The sequence below is a fragment of the Macaca nemestrina genome, chromosome 8 (genome assembly GCF_043159975.1).
Source record: "Macaca nemestrina isolate mMacNem1 chromosome 8, mMacNem.hap1, whole genome shotgun sequence".
Classification (NCBI taxonomy): Eukaryota; Metazoa; Chordata; class Mammalia; order Primates; family Cercopithecidae; genus Macaca; species Macaca nemestrina.
Window position 1 is genome coordinate 64,606,114 of NC_092132.1, and position 14,807 is coordinate 64,620,920.

The 14,807-nt window shown below is 38.0% G+C and overlaps 1 protein-coding gene and 1 pseudogene across 3 annotated transcripts in view; one reads left to right on the forward strand and one right to left on the reverse strand.

Moving 5' to 3' along the window:
- Positions 1 to 14,807, forward strand: part of LOC105483530 (zinc finger protein 704) — a 300,235-nt gene that overhangs the window by 108,974 nt on the left and 176,454 nt on the right. The window lies entirely within an intron of this gene.
- Positions 6,911 to 7,606, reverse strand: LOC105483529 (mpv17-like protein; annotated as a pseudogene).

Consider the following 14,807-nt stretch of genomic DNA (forward strand, 5'->3'; position numbering starts at 1 on the left):
CTCACTGCAGCCTTGAACTTCTGGGCTCAAGCAGTCCTCCTGCCTCAGGCTCTATCTAGAGTAGCTGGGCTGGGACTACAGGCATATGCAGCCATGCCCAGCTAATTATTTTTATTTTTTTCTAGAGATGGTATCTCACTATATTACCCAGGCAGGTCTGAAACTCCTGAGCTCAAGCGATTCTCCCACCTTAGCCTCCCAAAGTGCTGGGATTACAGGTGTGAGTTACTGTGCCTGACCTGCTTTTACATTTTTAAAGGCCTAAAAGAAATGAAGAATAGGTGACACAGACCACAGGTGGTCTGCAAAGTGTAAAATATGTAAAAGAAAAAAAAAAAAGAAAAAAAGATGGTGATACCTGGTTTATATCATGATAATCTTTGTACGACAGATCTACCTTAAAACTCAACCAAGAAGGTTTACCTGAAATATCAAAAGGACTTTTTCTTTCTAAAAACAACAAAAAAAAGAGGACTTTGTCACATTATAATTTTATTTAAACCACACCCAATAGCACTGAACCAAAAGACAATATTCTGGCAGAATGACAGTGGCAGTGGTGGCGCATACGTATTAGGCCTTTTACTTTCTTGGGTATCATTTGTCTCACCTAGAAAACAAGCTCCACGTCGGCAGGGATTTTAGATTACTCTGTTCATGCTTTATCCCTAGCCCTGGAACAGTGTTAATTATGTTCTGGGGACTCATGAATATTTGTCAGATGAAAAAAAGAAAGGAGATGCACAAGAGATTGCTTATTTATAATATATGTGCCACATTTCCAAAAATGTGTTGCCAAAAATCATTTATAATGAAACTTACAGCTTATAGCAATTGTTTGAAAAGTGCTGCATTTGTCCAAGTGGTTTCTAACAGCTAACCTGGGAAACAGTACCTTTGGAAGAGGAATGAATGTGCCTTTCCTGCCTGTTCACTTTTTGTAATTAGAGTTTCATTTCTTTCTATATTAAATCAAAAGTATCTTCTCTAGAAAATTATTATTTTCTCCTGTTGCCAGATTTGTGAGACTTTCTAAAATTATAGGCCTCTTAGTTTTCCTTAACCTTTAATTGAAAATGTTCACATATTCATTACTTCTGTTTAACTACTTGGAATTACTTGCTTTTCTAATTTTTTTTCATATAAATACATGTTAAATTATTTAGGATTATTTCCTGCTACTATGGCATGGTTGTGAAACATTTTATCATACCCTGACCCTCATAGGCATCTCAATTTGTATTTGTTTGGTTATCTCACAGGAAAATGACATGTTAACAATTTGAAATGTGAAGAGCTGTGCTTTTATTTTCTTCCTACCCCTGGAGGGCAAAAGTTAGACTTCCAGTGTCAGTTTAGTACCAACTTGCAATTCTATAGGACTTATTCTACATAAAGTTTCCGTTAGAACGTTGTGTATGTTAAAATATCTGGAATTAATCATTTTAAATTGCCATAGGTTGTTTTAAGTATACCTTTATTCTTTAATTCCACCTCACTTGGAGCACTTGCTGGGGAAAATAATGCAAAGAGGAAAAAGAAAGATGTTTTCTGCCTTCTCTGACTCTGGTATGTGGGATATTTTTCACCTTTTCAAGTTCACTGAATGTACTTAAAAGTACATGAGCCCATGCCAGCGTTATTATGAGGTTCTTAAACAGTGTGGGAAAGTTAATTAGGTTTTAAATTCATTAATGCACAGCAAAAATCCCCCAATGACAAGATATAATTTAGATGTATTGATCTATTATGGGAAATACTACTTAAGGCTTCATTGTTTGGGGTGTCTACTGATATACTTGTTTTCATTGCTGTAGTAAGAATTTAATCATCATAAATACAGTGTGCTGGCAGTTGGTGAGATAAGTTGCTTTAAAAAAATGATGATGAAGGAATCAAGCATTGTGGATTATAATAATCAAACTCTCAAACTCTATTTCCATTTACTGTTATCAAGTTTAATAAATGTCAGACTTCCCACTGTCATCTATCAATATTTTGTTTTAAAGAAACTTCTTTACCTGATACAGTAGGAAGATACAGGATTTTCCTTTTGTTTACTAAGAAGAAATATATCTGTTGACAGGCATAAATAGTGAACTTTGAGTAAATCTACAGTATAGTGAAATTTATCAATACAAGGAAATCTATATACAATTAGCCCTGTGTATCCATGGGTTCTGCACCTGTGGATTCAACAAACCACTGATCGAAAATATCTGGAAAAAAAATTGTCTATACCAAACATGTACAGACATTATTTTCTTGTCTTTATTTCCTAAACAATACAGTATAACAACTATTTACATAGTATTTACATTGTATTAGGTATTATAAGTAATCCAGAGCTGCTTTAAAGTATACCAGAGGATGTGCTAGGTTATATTTAAATACTACAGCATTTTATGTAAGAGACTCGAGCATCTGCTGATTTTGTATCCATAGGGAGTCCTGGAACCAGCCCCCCATGGGTACTGAGGAATATCTGTATCCATATGTTATAAAATACATAATTAATGTTTAAATATATATATATGATATTTTGGCCAAAAAGCAAGATAATCATTTTAGGCCCATAGAGTGCAGAGTTCTTCAATCATTTAAAATCAGTTCGCTGTAACGTTTCTCACTTTATCTTTTGCTTATTCTCATTAAAGCTAAGATTTTTGTTGAACTTTACTTTCTCTGGTTTGTAAAATGAAACTCAAAGTTTATTTTCTGTGGTTTACATAATAAAAGCAACACACGTATTTCAATTGCTTATATCATGTAACTAGAGAGATCTGGGAACCCCTTCCCACCTTACTCTCTATACCTCACCGTAGTTTCACATCACTAATATCATCTCCTGCCTCCATTCAACAGATATTTCTTGAGTACCTGCTACGAACCCGGTACTCAGTAAAAATAATGATTGAGACAGGTGCCAACCCTCCTGGAGGTTACGGTGGGATGAGAGGGACAGACACATATGTAGCTAATTTCAAATAACAGTTCCTAATTTGCTCCCTTCCCATTAGGACTGGGGATAAATCTGTAATTAAAGGACAATCTTTTAGTTTTAAGAATGTTATTAATTTGACACATCTATTTAAAAGCCCAATTTTTTATTGATATATATTTCAAGATGGGGATGATTGAAATAGAGAAGGAAGAAGTCAGTATCAATAGAAACTCCCTGTTTACCCAATATTTGAGAACCAATTTTAAAGTTGCTAGTTTAAAAAATGTTTAAATTTAAGTAAGTTATTAATCCAGATGTGTTAGGCTGGGTGTTTAGAGAAGCAAATGCCAAGACAGGATTAATCATGCAAATGTTTTAGTAAGAGAGACACCTGAGGGAGAAATGGGGCAGGAGGGACATGCATTGTCAGTTAAGGTGCTTGTCTGAGCGCAGTGATGGAGAGAGGGCAAGAAAGTTGGAGGGAAGTGTCCTAGGTAGCCGGGCAAGGCCCTCAGGAGTCCTGCATTGGTAACCCTGATGTACTGTGTCATTTGCTGGGAGCAGTATGTGGGAGCTGTGGCTTTGGCACAAATGCAGCAGATGGTTTCAGCGGCCAGCAACTGGGCCCTTCCTTGGTCGGTTAGCTCCCTGTTATTGGAGATCTGTGAGGTGCGTTCTCATGGCTGCCTTCCTCCCACCCCTCAATATTGTACTTCATATATTAAAAGTGCCCTAGGCTGTGCAGGCTTGAGACAGGGGCAATCTCCCTGCCGTCGGCAGCCCTGAGTTATCAGTGCAGACTACCTGGAATCTTCATTGTTTAAGAGGGCCCTAAGCTTCCTGTGAAAAATGGCAACTGATTGTTTGGCCCTAGGATCCTAGAATTAATTCTTTAATTAATTAATTGAGTCATGAGAGGAAATAATACAAACTACCCCTCTTTCTGAGTTTCCTGGGGTTGGTAGAAACAAATCTTTACTATAGGAGAGTCTGCTTACCCCTGGGATATTGCGTGACTGATTTCAAGGAAAAAACACTACTTTCTTTTTTAAGGGTGATTTGGAGTAAGTGCATTATAGAGTTGGGTACTCAAAGTATTCTTCAAATTATTCAACTTTCCTCAGGAGAGATAACTACACAGAAAGAGAGGGCAAGAGTGTGTGAGAGTACATGAGCAAGCACTGTTTCTCTTTAGAGTTAAAGATTTATCATTAACAGAAAGCAAATTTATTCCTAGCTTTTAGGATCATTGGGGAGCACAGTAATTGGGTTGGGGGTAACAAATACTAAAAGTGTCGATGCTAATTGTTGGGACAACAATCACTCAAGGGCTGATCTCTCTCAGAGAGAGATGAAAATACTAGTTTCATTGACCCCTATGGAGAGTTGAGGAAAATAGGCTTCAAGAGTTTAAGGACAAGAAAAGAGATCATGTTTGAAAGGTTCATCCATGTGTCAGTATTTCATTTGTTTGCCAAAATATTTTATTCCATAGATGAGTGAATAAACAAAATGTGGTGTATCTATGGAATAAAATTGACAAATGTCCATTATCATTAGATTTCATAACTTCCATTTTACAAATCAGTAAACAGATCCAGAAAGTTAAGTGACTCACCCAGAAACACATATTTAACCAATGACAGAACTAAGACTGGGATAGGTTTCTGATCTCAAGTGAATTTTTGTTCCTTATCATCACCATTTGTGTTTATTGGAGACCATTAACTTATTGTCATTTACAAATGTAATGCTCAAAATATGTTGATAATTCAAGTATTACTTGTTGTCCAGCCTCTAAAATAATTCAACAGTTAAGCAAGCATTATTAGATAACCTAGATCATTAGAGTCTGACATTTATTATTCTGTTTTTGCCAGACATCATGATTTTGAAGGTACTGATGCTTAAATTGGTTGGATTTCACCCAAACAGCAATTACAATTTGATTATGCAAAGCAGTAACTGTCTTCTAATTATAACTAAAGCTAGAGAAATCTATTAGCAAACCAGTTATAACAAAGAAAAAAGGAAAATTTGGCCAAAAATATTCTTAGACCTAACAGCAGTTTATTAGAATACTACAGATTGTTACTTTGCGGTTGGAAGAAAACAAACCATATGGTACTATTTGTTTTTCAGGGTTTTAAAATATAGTGATGTCATATTTATCACTTGCTAGATAAAATGAAATCATCTTCTCCTTATAGCATGCCATTCTGGGAATCATATAGTTTAAAAGAACTTCAGAAACACATTGACCTTTGAGTTCAAAGTTAGGAAATGATCTGAGCTACAAGCAAAATCCTATAAATACGGTGGGAAACTGTGAACTAATTTGGCTCCCATTTTCAATGGTAGTGTCTCCTTTCTTTTATGTACTTTAGACAGTTTATTGAAAAGTCTCCTATGTCAAATTTGTAATTAAGTGAGATAAGACAAAAATGGTATCTTTTATTTTTGAATCTCTAGAAGCCTAGCAGTTCCTGGAACAAATGTTTAATGTTTAAATGTGTTAAAAACTTTTCAGGTCACAAACTCTGTAACCAGTATGAGACTACTTTTGAAAAAAAGAAAAAAGATCACTTTAACATTTTAAAATATTTCTTTTTAAAAAATAGAGCATTGAAATTTTAGAACATTTCTTTTTTAAAAAGTATATTTTGAGGGAAGTATAAATGTACTCACTCATGTTAGAGAAATACTGGTACTGTATAATTGGTGGGCTCCCCTTAAGAACTGAAACAGTCCATGGCCGGGCATGGTGGCTCACTCCTGTAATCCCAGCACTTTGGGAGGCCAAGGCTGGTGGATCACTAGGTCAGGTGATCAAGACCATCCTGGCTAACATGGTGAAACCCGATCTCTACTAAAAATACAAAAAATTAGCCGGGCGTGGTTGCAGGCTTCTATAGTCCCAGCTACTCAGGATGCTGAGGCAGGAGAATGCCATGAACCCAGGAGGCGGAGCTTGCAGTGAGCTGAGATTGTGCCCCTGCACTTCAGCCTGAGCAACAGAGCTAGACTCTGTCTCAAAAAAAAAAAAAAAACCAACAACAACAACTGAGGCAATCCCCATAAAGTAGCTGTAAAGAGCGTCTTTTCCAAGAAACCTTTATCCATTCCCATCCCTTCCCATCATTTCAGTAATTCAAGGCAGCAAATAACTGTTGTCTCTGGTTTCTTTCTACAGTCTATTTGCTACACATTTGCCAAAATGATCTTTCTAAAACTCAAGTATAATCATGGGGATAGGGGGATGCAGACAGGGAAATGGTAGGAACCAATATAATTGACATTATGACTTAATGCAACACATTGTGCCATCAGTACACAATCAAGCCCTATCTTGCTGAGAATTTAGATTCTCACATCAACACACAAATCAAGTACAGACAGAATTGTTCTTTACAATGTCTTCTGTTACCTGTAAGAACAGAACTCAGTTTGAAAGACTTGGGATCTGAAACCACTTGAAAAAGAAGCAATTCTGTCTCTCTTCTTACTCTGGGGCAAAATTTCATTGAATGGAATAGTAGGTTTTTGTTTGTTGTTTTTAAAAATAGCCCTCTCTTCCTGCCAAGTGCCTGTAGATGAATTTCTTTAATCTAAATGCACATATGCTGCCACTTCACTCTCTTAATGTTCTATAAAAATGTGAAAGAAGGTAGTAAGGTAAGACAAGAACTTTTCTAAACCAGCAATTCTCTTTCTTGTACTAACACTAATAACATTGATGTTATCTCAGTGTTCTTAATTATAGCTTAGTCAAGCTTGTTTTATAACACAAATTTGGCCCATGTAGTATATATGTGTGTGTGTGTGTTGTTGTTGTTTTTTTTTGCCACTATTATTTATATCAACCAAAAAATTAGAGAAGTAATATTTCAGACTAGAACAGGAAAAAATATCTGAATACAACTCAAAAATAATCATAATTTTTTAAGTGGGTTTATAAATAGTAATTCCTCAAAATGAAATGCATAATTGGCACATCAAGTATTTTGTCTACAGGCAATTCTGTGCATTTTAGGTCAAATATGTGGTCCCTTTAAGAGAGTCCTTGAGTTCTCATTTCTCCGGGGACCCTTCTATGGCACTGGTCCACTTTGTACGTAAAATGGTGAAAGCTGACTTCAATGTGCCGTCACCACTCTGCTGGGAAAAACAGACAAAGATGGCCCAGAGAAAACCACAGACTCCAGTGTAAGCTGTTCTCCATTGAACAGGAACAAGGCTGAAGTTGGTCAGCGGTACAAAGGGCCAGTACACCAGTCCGCTCAGATAGGTATTCCAGAATTTCTGTTTCAGGTCCAAAAATATGTCATCCTTTTCCTGGAGAATGCTCATACCGGTGTAGAAGGCCTAGATCGCGATGGGCGCACCGACCACCTGGTCGCAGATCAACTTGGCCAGCACCGCGCGTGGCGCGCTGCCCGGGAGTGCACGCTCCAGCAGGCCCAGCCACACGTAGTTGAAGTTGGTGTGGAAGGTCACCACCAACGTGGCCACACGCCGCGTCTGGCGCCAGTCGGCCTCGCCGCCCTGCAGTCGCTGCTGCAGCGTGTCCCCGGCCGAGAAGAGCGAGCCGTAGAGCAGCATGTTGGTGGGCCATGGGTGGCGCCGGGCCGCGCGCGACAACGCAGGCCACCAGCCCGCCATGTCCGCGCTGTGGGCGCCCGCGAGCAGGAGCCGGCGTGGTAGGCAGCTTCCTGCCCCGCGTCCGAGCCTCCTGGGCCTCCAGCAGCCCCTGAGCCGGCGCCGCCCGTACCTGCACCTGCTCCTCCAGACGCTCCGGAGCGGTGTGTGTGTGTGTGTGTTTTAAAGAGAATGTTACACTCTTCTTCTTTTGGTTGGTGTTAAAAATGACATTCAAAATTCATAATTTTCTGTGTACTATAAGCTCTTTATTATAAGCACACATTAGTGTTAGATTATAATGTGCCACCTGTTTAGAATGGCATTGCGAGTTTAGAATTCCGATTATCAATATGAATTTTTAAAATAATAATTTATGTCACTTTGCCATTAATGAAGGATATGCTCTCTGGATCAACAAAGCTTGGGTATTTGCAAGTATCACTTCCAAAGAGTCCTTAGATAGTTCGTAAATGTCCTTCTGTGTAAATCATCGTTGGCAGCAAAATGGAGAAAAGTTAAAACTGAAACTTCAGGTGGACCAGTAGCGCTGTCGTACAAGGTGGACCATTGGCTTTGTTGCACAGATTGGATATATGAGAATGTTCCAAAGTGTTTAGGAGTACCATTATACCACTTTTGTGATGCTCATGCCATAGGTTGCCTCTGCAGAATAGGTTTACATTTAGATGTGATGCAACATATTTTTTTCCTCCTTATATCTGCTCAAAATGTAAATAATCAAGAAATAGAAATAATGAGATTCTTCCTCCTACTCTTATCTCCCCTTGTCAGTATGGATTCTGTACTCTGCTTTTATTATATAGAAAGGCAAGTAATAAACAAGATATTGGTCGTTTGTTTATCTAAAAAGAACGTTCAAGCAGCACTGTCTAATAGAAATTTAATGTGAACTATATCTATAATATAAAAAAATTTGTAATAGCTACATTGAAAATAGGAAAAAAAGATAGTGATTGTGGTATTTTGAGCTCCATAGAGACAGTACCAGGGCAAATGAGAGCCAGGTGGGCACTGGGTGACTCTTGCCTTGCTGAGGAAAAATAACTTAACATGAGCAAAGGAGATCCTAAGAAGCCTAGAGGCAAAATCCTAAGAAGCCAAGAGGCAAAAAGTCATCATATGCATTCTTTGTGCAAACTTGTTGGGAGGAGAACAGGAAGCAGCACCCAGATGCTTCCATCAACTTCTCAGAGTTTTCTAAGAATTTCTCAGAGACACGCACCCAAGAAACCTCTTTTGACCTTTCTTCTGTTCTGTTCTGAGTTTCACCCTAAAATCAAAGGAGAACATCCTGGCCTCTCCATTGATGATGTTGAGAAGAAACTGGGAGAGATGTGGTAAGACACTGCTGCATACGACAAACAGCCTTAAGAAAAGACGACTGCGAAGCTGCCGGAAAAATACCGAAAGAATATTGCTGCATTTTGAACTGAAAAGAAAGCCTGATACTTTCAAAAAAGGGAGTCATCAAGGCCAAAAAAAAAGGAAAGAAAAGAAAGAGGAGGAAGATAAAGAGGAGGAGGAAGATGAAGAAGACAATGATGATGCAATTGGTTCTATTGCAGTTTTTTTTTTCCTTGTCTATAAAGCAGCAGTCCCCGGCCTTTTTGGCACCAGGGACCAGTTTCATGGCAGACAGTTTTTCCATGGTGGTGGGGTATGGTTTCGGGATGATTCAAGTGCATTACATTTATCATTAGATTATTATAAGGAGTGTGCAAACTAGATCCCTCACATGCGCAGTTCACAATAGGGTTCACGTGCCTGTGAGAATCTAATGCTACCACTGATCTGACAGGAGGCGGAGCTCAGGTGGTAATGCTTACTTGCCCACTGCAGCTCACCTTCTGCTTTGCAGCCCAGTTCCTAACAGGCCATAGACTCTTGGGTTGGGGGTGACTGAGGACCCCTGCTATAGAGCATTAACCCCCTTGCACACAACTCACTCCTTTTAAAGAAGAAAATTGAAATATAAGACTGTGTAAGATTTGTTTTTAAACTGTACAGTGCCTTTTTTTGTACAGTTAACACACTACCACATATGTCTTTAGATAGCCCTGTCCTGGTGATATTTTCGATAGGCGCTGTACCGTGCCTGGTACAGTATGGGGGTTGTAAATTGGCGTGGAAATTTAAAACAGGTTCTTTTTGGTGCACAGCACAAATGAGTTATATATGGGGATGGTAGTTATTTCATCTTCAGTTTTCTCTGATGCAGTTTATATGAAATAGTTGTTCTGTTAACTGAATACCACTCTAGTCGCAAAAAAAAAAAAAAAGGTATAGCTGTTTTGTTGACATTCTGAATGCTTCTAAGTAAATACAATTTTTATTAAAAAATAGGAAAAAGGAACAGGCAAAATAATTTTAATAACTCATTATTTAACCCAGTATATCTTAAATATCATTATTTGAACATGTATCAATATAAGAAGTCATTAATAAGACACCTTCCATTCTTTTTTTTTTTTTTTTGCATGTGAAATCTTAGAAATCTGCTATATATTTTATAGCACATCTCAGTTTGGACTAGGCACATTTCAAGTGATCTATAGCCACACGTGGTTAGTGATGACTGTATTGAACAGTGCAGCTTTAGAATAAAGCATAAGTTAATTTTGCATTTCAGTCCAACATCTCATTTATTCCAAAGGCAGTGGTTGGTCTCTTGCTCTCTCTCTTTTCCTACTCTAACACACAGGAAGAAAATGCCTCACTCACACTGCTAGGGGTGGAACATAGCTTTCTATGGCAGTGTTTCTTGAGGTTTGGGGTGGCGGGGAAGAGCATCCACGGTAAGGAGGGAAGCGTTTCATCAACTGTGGGCCAGGCAGTGTTTAGCTGGATTAGTTGGAACTAAACAGATTTAGTTAGAAATCTGCAGCATGATTCCTGTATGTCCCGTAAAGGGAAATGACTCCTAGTTGTGCATAACTGATGTTTAGTACAATTATAGTTATTGTGAATATGTTTAAATTCCATGTAAATCAAAGGAAGGTTAAATGGGTATTATCACAGTTCTGGTTCTTTAAAAACATAAAAGCAGGCTTCATTTCCAGAGTTTGAGAGAGCCTCGTTAGTTATTACCAGATACTCTTGACATGCCCCACGGTAGCTACCATTACAGCAGTTTCAAACATACCAAGTAAACATACTGTAGGTTTGGACCACAGTTATCACACTGAATGCATTTGCTCATGCTTTTTTTGTATTGTAAAAATGTGGCTCATTAATACATACTGCTTGTAAACTAGGAAATGCAACAAATGTGTCAAATATATATTTTAAATACTTCTAAGTACAAAGGATTTATTTTGTTACTGGCTTAAACTGTTACTGATTCTTCTTTTAAATATTAGCCTTTTTCCTCTCTCCTATAAATAGAGCTCTGGGTGGATACATGATAAAGGATAAAGCTGGAGAGTTAGGCTTAACTTGGAATACTTTTAGAATTTGATTTGTATCTGTTAGGTGATGGAGAGCTGTTCAGGTGATACCATAAGATTGGCATTTCAAAAATGTCATCTGGTACCCTATGGGGATGAGGAGCCAGGGAGTGTATACAAGTGTTGACACTGAAAGCAGAAAGAATAATTAAGAGGCAGATGTAGAAATCTGAGAGAAGTAATTGTGAAACCTTTGGCCAGTACAAAAGCAACAAAGAAGAAGGCTATGTTCAAGAGGCCATGGTGAGGATAAAGCCGGTAGGGAGCTTAGTAAGGATGAAGAGGGTGCTCAGGATGGTGTCAGAAATGCTGGCTTGGGCAGCTGGATGGAGAAAATGGTTGGTGGTGCCAATATAAAAATAATAATTCAGGAGTAATACAAAAGAAAGTAGATATGAGTGGAGGGAAATCAGAAGTTTGTTCTAAGACATCTTGAATTTAAGATCCCTTTAACAAAGACCTGCATACTTTGAGCAAAAATCAAATAAACAATAAGTATATATATAAAGAATGGTATGTGGACCAACTTAGTCAAACCATAGTCATGTTGTAAATAAATGTACTAGAAGTGCTTGCTATTTTATTGCATTTTGTTTTAATATGTATAACTACCTCTCTACATCTTGATTTTCATACATTGGCATTTCTCAAGGCAAGCTTTGCTTGTACAGCTTAATTTCTAAATTATGAAAAGATTTTTTTGCTCTCTCCTGCTAAGGGTTTGTTTTAGCTGGATTTGGCAAACACTTCTTCAAGGAAGCTCATGAACTCTGCTTTCTTAACCACAAAAATAGTATTCATCTCATAATAGATTGCCTAATGTTGCTGCCCTTTTCTAAGAATAACATCTTATAAGGTCATCTGCTATTTTTGCATCCAATTTGCTATCACATTTTTTTTTAAGTGAAATGTGGCTTTTGTCTACAGGATGTGAGGGTTTTGTTTTGTTTTGTTTTGTTTTTGAAATGAAGTCTCACTCATTTTTGTCGCCAGGCTAGAATGCAGTGGCACGATCTCAGCTTACTTCAACCTCCACTTCCCAGGTTCAAGCGATTCTCCTACCTCACCCTCCCAAGTAGCTGGGACTGCAGGTGTATGCCACCACGCCTGGCTAACTTCTGTGTTTTTAATAGAGACAGGGTTTCACCATGTTGGCCAAGCTGGTCTAGAACTTCTGACCTCAAGTGATCTGCCCACCTTGGCCTCCCAAAGTGCTGGGATTACAGATGTGAGCCAGTACACCCAGCTGGATGCGAGATTTTATCAAATCTTTGTAGAAACATGTATTTTTGTTCTTTGGGATTGATTATTCCAGGATAACCCTAATCTTTAATGACACTTGGATGTGATCAGACTTTACCAGATTCATCAAAGGCTACTGAATAAAACAACCTATCTTGAACACTGGTAATTGTGAACTGTTTTTGGAGGAACTGTTCTTTCTAACCACAGTTGATAAATACATTAACTATGTGGTTTTCAAAATATCACCTCAATTCTTTGCACATGAAATGTTATTTTGCAAATACTAAGCAGGTAGCTAGCGTTAATGATTGTATCAAATGATCGCATTGAAAGTACCAGACAGCTGCACCACATTTGTAAGGAGGGACCATGGGGAGCATAGCATTTAGCCTCTGTTGTGCTTCTTAACCATAATAGAATGCATCACCTCCCATTAAAGCTATATTTAAGAATTGTGTTCTCCGCATGTTTATTTTTCAGGACTAACAAGTTTCTCTTTTGACTCATTCCTAACAAACGGTGTAGTCATATTTTCCACATATCCACAAATAATGTTAAAACTTGAAAATTAACATGTGGAGTTGATGTTGCTACAAACCTAAAAAGAGATGCACTTTGTGATTCACCACCAAAGTGTTAAGCCTCAAATTCATCTTCACATTCAATTAATTAACTGTCCCTTTCTTTGTAGGCAATTTAAACAAAGTATAATAAGATCTACAACTGAAAAAACAATCTACCTTCAGTTGCAGGTAATTTTGGGAGGAATATAATTTCAGAGAACAAGAGAGTTCTTGGAAAGTGTGTTTCCACATTGGAGATAAAATAGTTTAGTAAATTAAACTGGTAGTTAGGAGGGAGGAATTGTGGAGTTCTGCTGCTCCTTGATCTTAAGGAGGTCTTTTGACTTATCCCACATGTGGACAGGCCAGACACCTCATGTACCTCTGCCACACAGGAACTAGCCTTGCAGCCAAAGAGTTTCCTTTCTCCCCACACTGTTTGTCCAAAGCTGGTGGAATAACCTGTTTCTCCTTTAGATTAGATAAGATCAGGCTGAATAGAGAAAACCAAGAATGTTTGGGATTTCACTGCCTCCTTCAAAACTAGAAAGATGCTTAACAATCTGCTAAGATTAAAACAAGGTAAAAGCCCATTTTGTGGTTTTGAAAATATTTAACCTATGTTTAACAAGTGTTAGTTTATGATATTACTTATTAAATTGTTAATACTTTTGTAACTGCAGTAACAGATGTAAAAAGACAGGTCATTTTCTCTCAATGGATCAGATAATAGTGTACTACATATACATATAAAAATATGAATATAAATATACATACACATTTACGTTTTTATACTTTTTTAATGCAAACAAAAGAAATAGATTAAGCAGAGCTGACACTTTCTTAAGCTAAACGAGTGCATATATTGAACACTTTTTTTCCTGTAAATATTGGTTCACTGTTAACTTTTTTTTTTTGGTCAATTAGAAATGTTTATTGGATACCCACTTAGAAGTAACAGTTGTGGTATGCTGTCCCAAGGCCTATGCTCTAAAGAATTCAGTAAGCTTTTTTTCTCATTATTTTAAAAAAACACCTTTTCACTGGGTAAGAATCTGATGAAATGGCTTCTTAGCCATTAGCACTGGCTGAGGACTTTCTGCCTAATTCATCACACAATGGCAGACTCTACTCAGCAGTGACATGCAGCAGCCGCTGGACCCTCCTGGATGTGTCACCTAGAAGAAGGGTTATCTCCTACCCTCTGGGCAAGCAAGAGACCAGTAAGGAACAGGCTTCCATAGCTTGTCATTGATGTGCATGATGTTTCAGGGCTCGGAATTGTCTATATTGAGTCATTCCTTCTATTGCCATCCTTGTAAATAAAGGAAGACGTTATTACAATGGAATTATAGTGCTTGTATTCCCTATGGAATCATACCCAGCTGAGCTGACAGTCTAATGTCGGCTTCCTTTGATCTCAAAAATGAAACCACACTAGTTTGCAAGGTTGCTCCTGCATATGTAGCAAAACTGTAGAGTATCTGCTTTGGTCATTTTAGCAGTGTGTGGGAAAACCATGCAAAAATGAAAAGTAATTTCTTTGTGTGTACATGGTATCAGCTGGAGGACGTATGGCCCTGTATTGCAGTTGTCACAGTTAGAAGTGACCCAGTCGCTGAGGCCTTTGTCATGAGGATGCTGCTCTCTTTTTCTTTGCCAGTCCTAGTCAGAATCAGGCAGAATTCCCTGCATTTGCAAGGCTGTGTCTGTGGCATGGGACAGCTCCCACTCTTGGTTGTAGGATTTGGTCTCCATGTTATTGAAGCTCCATTTGGTCCTATTTAGCTTCAGAGGAGTGAGCCTTCATGGAAAAAAAGAACCTTCTTCCAAGAATAGAAATTAAATAAAAACTGAGTTCTTCTGAGCCTGTAGCAGAAACTCTGATGTTCAAGTACGTTTGTTGCTTCTTCATTTCCCAGACTCTGAGTAATTTAATTACATTAA